A 9,334-nucleotide genomic window follows, 5' to 3' on the forward strand; every position below is an offset into this window, starting at 1 on the left:
TGATGCTGAAGCTGAAGCTGCCACCTGATGTGAAGAGCCAACTCATTGAAAAAGGCCCTGATGTTGGGAAAGACTGAGAGCAAGAGAAGAGGGCAACAGAGGATGAGCTGGTTGGATGGCATCACTGACTCAATGGACATGAGTTTGAGCAAACTCAGAGGCATAGTGAATGGCAGGGAAGCCTGGCATGTTGCAGTTAATAGGGATACAAAGATTTGGACATGACTTAGCAACTGAACAGGAGAAGGCAATGGCACCCCACTCCAGTACTCTTGCCTGGAGAGTCCCATGGACGGAGGAGCCTGGTAGGCTCCAATCCATGGGGTCGCTAAGAGTCAGGCATGACTGAGCAACTTCACTTTCACTTTAGCAACTGAACAAGAGCAACGACAACATTCTATTGTTTCTATGATTCTTCCACAGCTTCTTTCTCATTTGTTCATGAGCACTCAGGTTGCTTCTAAAAGTGGGCTATTGTAATGCTGCTATGGACACCGGAGTGCATGTAATATTTTCAAAATAGGGTTTTCGTTTTCTTGAGATATACACCCAGCAGTGGAATTTCGGTGCCATTGCTGTAGTTGTGTTAGTTATTGAGGAACCTCCATGATGTTTTGTGTCCGCACCACACAGTGGCTGCACCAGTTCACAACACCATCAATGTACTAGCGTTTCCTGTTCTCCACATTCTCGCCAGCATTGCTATATGTAGACTTTTTGATGTTAGTCATCATTTTGACACTGTAGCTTTGATTTTACATTTCTCTGATGATTGTTGTTGTTCAGTCACTCAGTCACGTCTGACTCTTTGCGAAAGTTTCATTTATCATTTGTAAGTGAAAGTAACTGAAAGTCATCTTCAGGAGTGAAAGGCTTCAGAAAACATTTAATACATATACTCTTACTTTAAAAGTTGCTCAAAGAATGCTGCAACATATTCAAGAATGGGGAAGCGATAATGTTTTCTTCAAATACTAGTGGACAATGAAATAAAAAAATCCAGAATTTAGACTAGAAAGTTAATGCACATGAGGCATAACACAAATGTCAACAGTATGTCTAAAAATAGAAAACTATTGATATATTGTAAAAAAAAAAAAAAGCAATCTTTATCTTAAATCCTAAACAATATCAGTTAAAATGAGAAAGAAAAAGTCTAGAGAGGAAAGAAAAGTATATCAAATGTGTAATCTTTCAGAGAGGAAAGTAAGAGCTCTTATTTTGGCTTTCATACTTTTTTGAGATAAAATTTACATAACTTGAAATTATCCATATTAAAGCAACAATTTAGTGGCATTTAGTACATTCACAGTATTGTGCAGCTACCACCTCCTAGTTCCAAAGCATCTTCATCATCTCAAAAGGGGAATGGGAGCAATTGATTAATGGCTACAAAGTTTCCTATGTGTATGGAGTTGCCTATTCTGGATATTTCACATAAATGGAATAATATCACACTTTAACTTTTGAAGTTTGTTTTGAAATTTGAAATATAAAAGATGCACCTAAAACAATATGATTTATAAATTAACAATGAAGAGATGGGCCAAAATGTTCTAGGCAGAGAAATTCTGTTTTGTTCTCTTAAGCTACCAAATTGCCTGTGGAACATTTGCTAGAGTACCAGGGAACCATCATCTGTTAAGTAGTTTTATTGGGGGAAACTTTAAAATAATAGGAAGAATTAAAATTAGCCTCTCAATTCTATGTCTACCTGATGTCCAAAAACCTGGACCGACTAAAAAAATCTGATAATTACTTCATGGAAAATTATGGCACCACTCAAGTCAAGGTTTATGCAAAAGAACAGAATCCGATATGACTAAAAGAATTTCTTGGTCTTGGATGTCTGGTTAGGAAACTTCCTTACAAGTGATTTCAAAAGTATCCAGGTTCCCTGTCTCTTTCATATGCTGAACAAATAGGTTCAGACATCTCCCCTTCTCTTTGAGTGTTTATAGTGTTTCTGTGGTCTAATGTAGACAATCACAATAATTTTGTATTCATAGAAAACCTTTTATTCATGAAATTTCAAGTACTTTAGCAGAACAAGCAATCCCAGGTCCCTGAAGTCCCAATTACATTGGAGGTTTGCAGTTTTCCAGGGGCGCTGGGCCTATTCAGATACCATTCTGCCTCCATCCTTTTTTTTTTTTCTCTCTCTCACATTAGAAAATATGCTATAGGACCATGGACCACATATTTGCTTCTGAGAAGTCTTTTTCTACAAAGGAAATGTCCACAGGGGGTCAACTCTTGTCTGAAGCCTTTTCTTATCCTTCCTCCCTCCCCTGCCCCGACATGACTCAGCACTGGCAACAGAATTAATTACTTTTTGCATTTCAATCTCCATTTTGGGCTTCCTTGGTGGCTCAGACAGTAAACAATCTGCCTGTAATGCAGGAGACCTGGGTTCACTGTTTAAACCTCTACCATGGTTTAATAAGGTCTATGAGCTTCATGATTTAAGAAGTCCTAGATATGAATTCTAGCTCCTTCCACTAACTAGTTGTGTACATTTGGGTCTCAGTGTGTTCATCTGTAAATTGGACATAACAACCAGAATGATCAGAAAGAATTTTTATGCAAATCAGAGCAGATAAGCTGCAAACAGCAGCCTCCTAGGTAAGTGTATGCAGCCTGTTGCCTGTACAGGTTGCCGTAAGGGACCTTGGAAACAGTCCTTTATAGTGAACATTCATGGTTGGCATGCTGTCCTCAGTCTAGGCTCCAGACAGGTATGCAAGGTACCTTTGGAGAGTCCCAGGGCACAGTGACCAACATTGGCCAAGTCATAATGTCCATTTGCACCAAACTGCAGAACAAGGAGCATGTGATTGAGGCCCTCTGCAAGGCCAAGTTCCCTGGTCACCAGAAGATGCACATCTCCAAGAAGTGGAGATTTACTAAGTTTAAGGTGGATGAGTTTGAAAACATGGTTGCAGAAAAGTGACTCATCCCAGATGGCTGTGGGGTCAAATACATCCTTAATTGTGGCCCTCTGAACAAATAGTGGGCCCTGAACTCACAAGAGCCTTACCCTCCTTACTCACACCCACCAATAAATCCTACTTTCCTGTCAAAAACAAAAAAAGAAACAGTGCAGATAAAGAACTTAAGACAAACCTGGTGCATAGGAAGTGCTCAGTCACTGGTAGCAATGAATAGCAGTAATCCCAGTGGTCATCCTGATTTCAACATCACTGTATAAATACAGTTTGGGCCATATCAATAGATTTTTTACATACACTTGCTCACATGTCTTTCATACTAGGTTGTCTAATCCCAGAATGACAGGCCCCTGGCTTGTTTGACCTTGTTTTCCACAGCACCAAGCACAGGAACTTCATAAAAGTTGATTGAATTTGTGAATGAATTACTTTTGCCCATGATTAACATTTCAGTCTTTTTTTTTTTTTTTTTAACTTTCTAGACAACTTATAAACCTCAAACTGTCAACAAATGGCAGTTTGGACTTATTTCCAACTGTCCTTCCCTTGAAAGCTATTTATCCAGTCAGTAACACTGACAGATTTGAAATTCCCCTCTAGCTAAAAAGATAAGCCAAATGAGCTCACAGGGAGGAGAAAAGAAGTGCTTGGAAGGAGAACCTTACTTATGGTTAAGTAAACTCACCCATTCCTTAGGAATGAGAAGGGTTTGTTTAATATTGTTTCTTCTTATCTGACTTGCAACACTTCAAATTCAGTTAATTTCAAAATTTGATTTGTGCCTATTGATAATACCTCATGGAATCTCAAGGTGATGGGGTGAAGACCCTTAATAGGCTTGATGGGATGTATGAATTTTGTCTGTTACACCAACGCATGAAAGGAAGCTTCCATTTGTCGAAGACCCCACTGCTCCCCGAGAAAGCCTGTATATTAACAACTCTAACAAATGTAAGCTATACGATTGCCAGCTGTTTACCAAGTGACAGGCACTTCCTAGATGCTTTACCTCTGTTGTGCATAATTCTCATATAAGTTTTGAGAAGCAGACATCAGAGAATCAATAACACTTGTAGTTGCAGATGAGAAAATCTTTGACTTAAAGATGGGCTCGATAAAGGACAGAAATGGTATGGACCTAACAAAAGCAGAAGATATTAAGAAGAGGTGGCAAGAATACACAGAAGAACTGTACAAAAAAGATCTTCATGACCCAGATGATCACGATGGTGTGAACACCGACCTAGAGCCAGAAATCCTGGAATGTGAAGTCAAGTGGGCCTTAGAAAGCATCACTACGAACAAAGCTAGTGGAAGTGATGGAATTCCAGTTGAGCTATTTCAAATCCTGAAAGATGATGCTGTGAAAGTACTGCACTCAATATGCCAGCAAATTTGGAAAACTCAGCAGTGGCCACAGGACTGGAAAAGGTCAGTTTTCATTCCAATCCCAAAGAAAGGCAATGCCAAGAATGCTCAAACTACCACACAATTACACTCATCTCACATGCTAGTAAGGTAATGCTCAAAATTCTCCAAGCCAGGCTTCAGCAATATGTGAACCGTGAACTTCCAGATGTTCAAGCTGGATTTAGAAAAGGTGAGGAACCAGAGATCAAATTGCCAACAACCTCTGGATCATGGAAAAAGCAAGAGAGTTCCAGAAAAACATCTATTTCTGCTTTATTGACGATGCCAAAGCCTTTGACTGTGTGGATCACAATAAACTGTGGAAAATTCTGAACGAGATGGGCATACCTGACCACCTGACCTGCCTCTTGAGAAATCTGTATGCAGGTCAGGAAGCAACAGTTAGAATTGGACATGGAACAACAGACTGGTTCCACATAGGAAAAGGAGTACATCAAGGTTGTATATTGTCACCCTGCTTATTTAACTTCTATGCAGAGTACATCATGAGAAACGCTGGACTGGAAAAAGCACAAGCTGGAATCAAGATTGCTGGGAGAAATATCAATAACTTCAGATATGCAGATGACACCACTCTTATGGCAGAAAGTGAAGAGGAACTCAAAAGCCTCTTGATGAAAGTGAAAGAGGAGAGTGAAAAAGTTGGCTTAAAGCTCAACATTCAGAAAACGAAGATCATGGCATCCGGTCCCATCACTTCATGGGAAATAGATGGGGAAACAGTGGAAACAGTGTCAGACTTTATTTTTGGGGGCTCCAAAATCACTGCAGATGGTGACTGCAGCCATGAAATTAAAAGACGTTTACTCCTAGGAAGGAAAGTTATGACCAACCTAGATAGCATATTGAAAAGCAGAGACATTACTTTGCCAACAAAGGTCCGTCTAGTCAAGGCTATGGTTTTTCCTGTGGTCGTGTATGGATGTGAGAGTTGGACTGTGAAGAAGGCTGAGCGCCGAAGAATTGATGCTTTTAAACTGTGGTGTTGGAGAAGACTCTTGAGAGTCCCTTGGACTGCAAGGTGATCCAACCAGTCCATTCTGAAGGAGATCAGCCCTGGGATTTCTTTGGAAGGAATGATGCTAAAGCTGAAAGTCCAGTACTTTGGCCACCTCATGCGAAGAGTTGACTCATTGGAAAAGACTCTGATGCTGGGAGGGATTGGGGGCAGGAGGAGAAGGGGACGACAGAGGATGAGATGGCTGGATGGCATCACTGACTCGATGGACGTGAGTCTGAGTGCACTCCAGGAGTTGGTGATGGACAGGGAGGCCTGGCGTGCTGCGATTCATGGGGTCACGAAGAGTCGGACATGACTGAGCGACTGAACTGAACTGACTGAACTGAAGCATTAATTATCCCATACAACAACAAATATGAAGATAGATGGCCAAAAACTCATTCAGCAATTCCATAATGTTACCAGAGTCCTTCCAGCTCTCTCCACCCATTCCTCCACCATTTTCAGCACATTGGTTCATCCTTGTGACTGACACCTCATGGATTCAAGATGGCTGCCATTTCTCCAGGCATCATGCCCACCAGTGGCCACCTAAGTGGGAAACAAGGAACAAATTCCCGTTTCCTCTTGGGGCTCTGACTTAAGGATTTCCTTACCACTTCTTTAGGTAGAAGTTTACATTATTTTTGCTCATCCTAAAAGCACTCACTGGTGAAGTATGGCGTTTTCATTGCTGTCTTCTATCAGAATTTGTCTTCTGGGACTGGATCTTCCCTGAGTTTGAGAGATCTCTGCCAGTAATCTGAACCCAAAATCTAGGTTCCATTGACACCAATCCCAAATGGAATAGAAGAGTGGAGAGTTCTGCCAAAATATGGTCCACTAGAGGAGGGAATGACAAACCACTCCAGTAATCTTGCTGTGAAAACCCCATGAACTGTATAAAAAGGCAGTCTTCAACACCACCACCAAATTAAGAATGTTTGAGGCTTGCAAAAAAAAAAAAAAAAAAAGTAAAATCCTTAGGACCCCAGGGCATTTCTGAAAAAGCAAATAAGAAGAGTAAAGAGAAATAGTATTTTTTTTTATACCTACTATAAGCCAGGAATTGTGTTATTTACCTTGTCTCAATAAGATTTAGAGCAATTGATTTTTCAGAGAAGGGTCCAGAGAGGTTAGGTAATTAGCCCAAGATCACACAGTATTTCAGTGTGATACAGTAATTTGAAACCAGGTATTCTAATTCCACAGCCCATGACCTTTGCATGTAATTGCCCTGATCTTTTGTATAAACACACAAAATGAGATGTCTGGAATAAAAATGTATACCAGGAGGTAGAAAGTCTGAAATCAAGCAAAGGTTTGCTGGGGGAAGGGAAGTAGAGAGTAGGTGGTTGCCCAAGAAGCCCTTCATTCCTCTAATTGCCTGGGCTTATGTTTGCAGATTGCATCAGTTGTCTTACTGCCCACTGATCCGTCCCTCAGAATCATCTCTGCTTCTGACAGTTTCCCATAAATCTGTTCAGATCCAAATTCTTTCTTATTTAAAAGGAGCCACACATTTACAGCCACATGAACAACTTGATGGCCATGGGATGTGTGGGGACTGGTAGAATAACTGAGGTCACCTACATTCTGTGTAATTACCTACCCTCATCTTCTCACCTGACAGTCTCCTTTTGAGATGTCATCTGGATTTGAAAGTGGAAATTAATTTTGAGCTGAGGTATGTTACAAATGAATTCTGCAAAGCTCTTACTGCCATAGGTAATTCTCTGCGTGGGAATTCTCTAATACTAGGGACAATATCAGAGAAGGCGATGGCACCCCACTCCAGTACTCTTGCCTGGAAAATCCAATGGACGGAGGAGTCTGGTGGGCTGCAGTCCATGGGGTCGCGAAGAGTCGGACATGACTGAGCAACTTCCCTTTCACTTTTCACTTTCATGCATTTGAGAAGGAATGGCAACCCACTCCAGTGTTCTTACCTGGAGAATCCCAGGGACGGGGGAGCCTGGTGGGCTGCTGTCTATGGGGTCGCACAGAGTCGGACACGACTGAAGTGATTTAGCAGCAGCAGCAGGGACAATATAAGTGATAAAAAGTTCCGAAGAGCAAGCATCAAAGTATCTTTTAAGAAGTTTCAAGACCCTTTACTTATCAAAGCTGTGTAGATAACTAAAGCTTCAGAGGCAGGCAACTTTGGTTTGGTTTGCCAGCTCTGCCACTCACTGGCTTAAGATGATCGACTTATTTATCTGACATCCTTAATTGTCTAAACGAGACTGACAAAATTGACCTCTCAAGTGTTTGTGACCATAAAGTAAGGCAAAATTCAGCACACTGCCTGGCACACAACAAGCCCACACAGTTGTCCCCTTCCCAGTTTCCCTTCTGAATTGGCACATTTCTGCCCACTCAGACCAGGACTAAAAAGCCAGCCTGCCCCAAGGCTGAGAATCAGATGAAGAAAAATGAGTAAAACCAAAGCCCCTTTCAGCATTTGGTAGTCATCAATTAGGAGCCCCTCATGTCATAGGTCAGAGCTCGACATTATGGCTAAGGGAAGCCAGTTGGCCTAAAAGTGGAAAAACTGTCTAGCAATTAGGAAAATTTATAGGTATTTCTCAAAACTCCTTGAGTCCTGGGCTGGAGAAAAGCATAGTGGTATGTGTTTTATCAAAGGCTCAAATAAACCCACGTCCCATCAGAATCACTGCTTAAGAGATGTAAGAAGACAGGGAGAGAATGAAAAGCAATGAAAAGACAATGGAAAAAATATTTCACAAGTTTTATTAGTTGGGATGGTGGGCAGGCACGTACTCTATTTTTCTGTCTGCTCAGGCAAGCCTCTGCAGACCAGAGGGAAATTCATCCTCCCCTTGTTTGTTTTATCCACAGCCTCCAAAGGAAAGATGTTAGAGATCTTGCTTTTTCACAGACGTGGATACTGTCTCACTCTGTAATCCAGAAAGCAGATGTTTTCAACTCGCCCTTGGAAATGAGAAGTGAATGCCATTTCTTTTTTCTTTTCTTTCTCTCTTTCTTCATACAGAAATTTTTGCACAATTTAAATATATTCTATGCAGAGAGTATTTCAATTCATGGCTTCATTTTGGCTTTTTCTTTCTTTGCATAGATTTCCAATTTAGTAGGGATACTGTAACGCTTTGGCACAAATAGCGGGAAAAAAAAGTTCTTTTCCAGGACAGAGTTGTTTCACTTTGTCTTGATGGTTCCACCTGACCCCCCTGGGAAGGGTTGGATTTCTGCACATCTATCACACCCACAGAGGCCGTGTCAAAGCCCAGCCCAACCGCTCTTTTGCACATATATGGCTGGTTATTCACTACATGTAGGCTGAAGATGAGAGCCTGAGGTGGAAAAAGTGGATTCCTACCCAGCCACTCAGGACACTGACCCTTTTGTGAGCCAACTCTCCTCTCTTGTTCCTGTAACTATGACATTCCATCACTGTGCAGAGCTGTTTCAAGTGTGAGCTTCTAAGGTATCACTTCTCCAAAAATTCTAGCCCATAACCACTAGCTTTCAGATATGAGGAAAAAGATAAGTGTGTAATAAAGCCAAACATAACAATTAATGCATCAGGGTTCCTAAGTGCATTTTGCAATAGCAGATTGTGTTGCAGCTGATGTCAGAGCTGACGTGTTGTTAATCCAATAAAAGTGCACAGGGATTTCTCTAAACCTTGGCTGGGTACACGTGAAAATGCTATCAGACCATTTGACATTTTGTTTGAGTTCATTGTCTATCATCTTGAAAGTACTCCAGCTTGATTTATATACATATCCTTTAGAAAATGCTTCCCTTACCTGTTGAAGTCAGTTTTCTATAAATTCTTAAAGGAGCAAAGGTTTAGCTGATCAGAATGAGAATCATAAGTAGACCTGGAAATTCCCTGTGAGGCACCAATGCCAGTGTTTCTTGGTATTGCTTAGGCTAAGAACTTGGATGGAATGGAGGAATGAAT

At 41.1% G+C, this 9,334-nt stretch overlaps 1 pseudogene; it reads left to right on the forward strand.

Annotated features, from left to right (window-relative positions):
• The first annotated feature begins 2,536 nt into the window (after positions 1-2,536).
• On the forward strand, positions 2,537-2,683 carry LOC138989023 (small nucleolar RNA SNORA70; annotated as a pseudogene).
• Positions 2,684-9,334: the final 6,651 nt, after the last annotated feature.

This window comes from Bos mutus, chromosome 8, assembly GCF_027580195.1.
Source record: "Bos mutus isolate GX-2022 chromosome 8, NWIPB_WYAK_1.1, whole genome shotgun sequence".
Classification (NCBI taxonomy): domain Eukaryota; kingdom Metazoa; phylum Chordata; class Mammalia; order Artiodactyla; family Bovidae; genus Bos; species Bos mutus.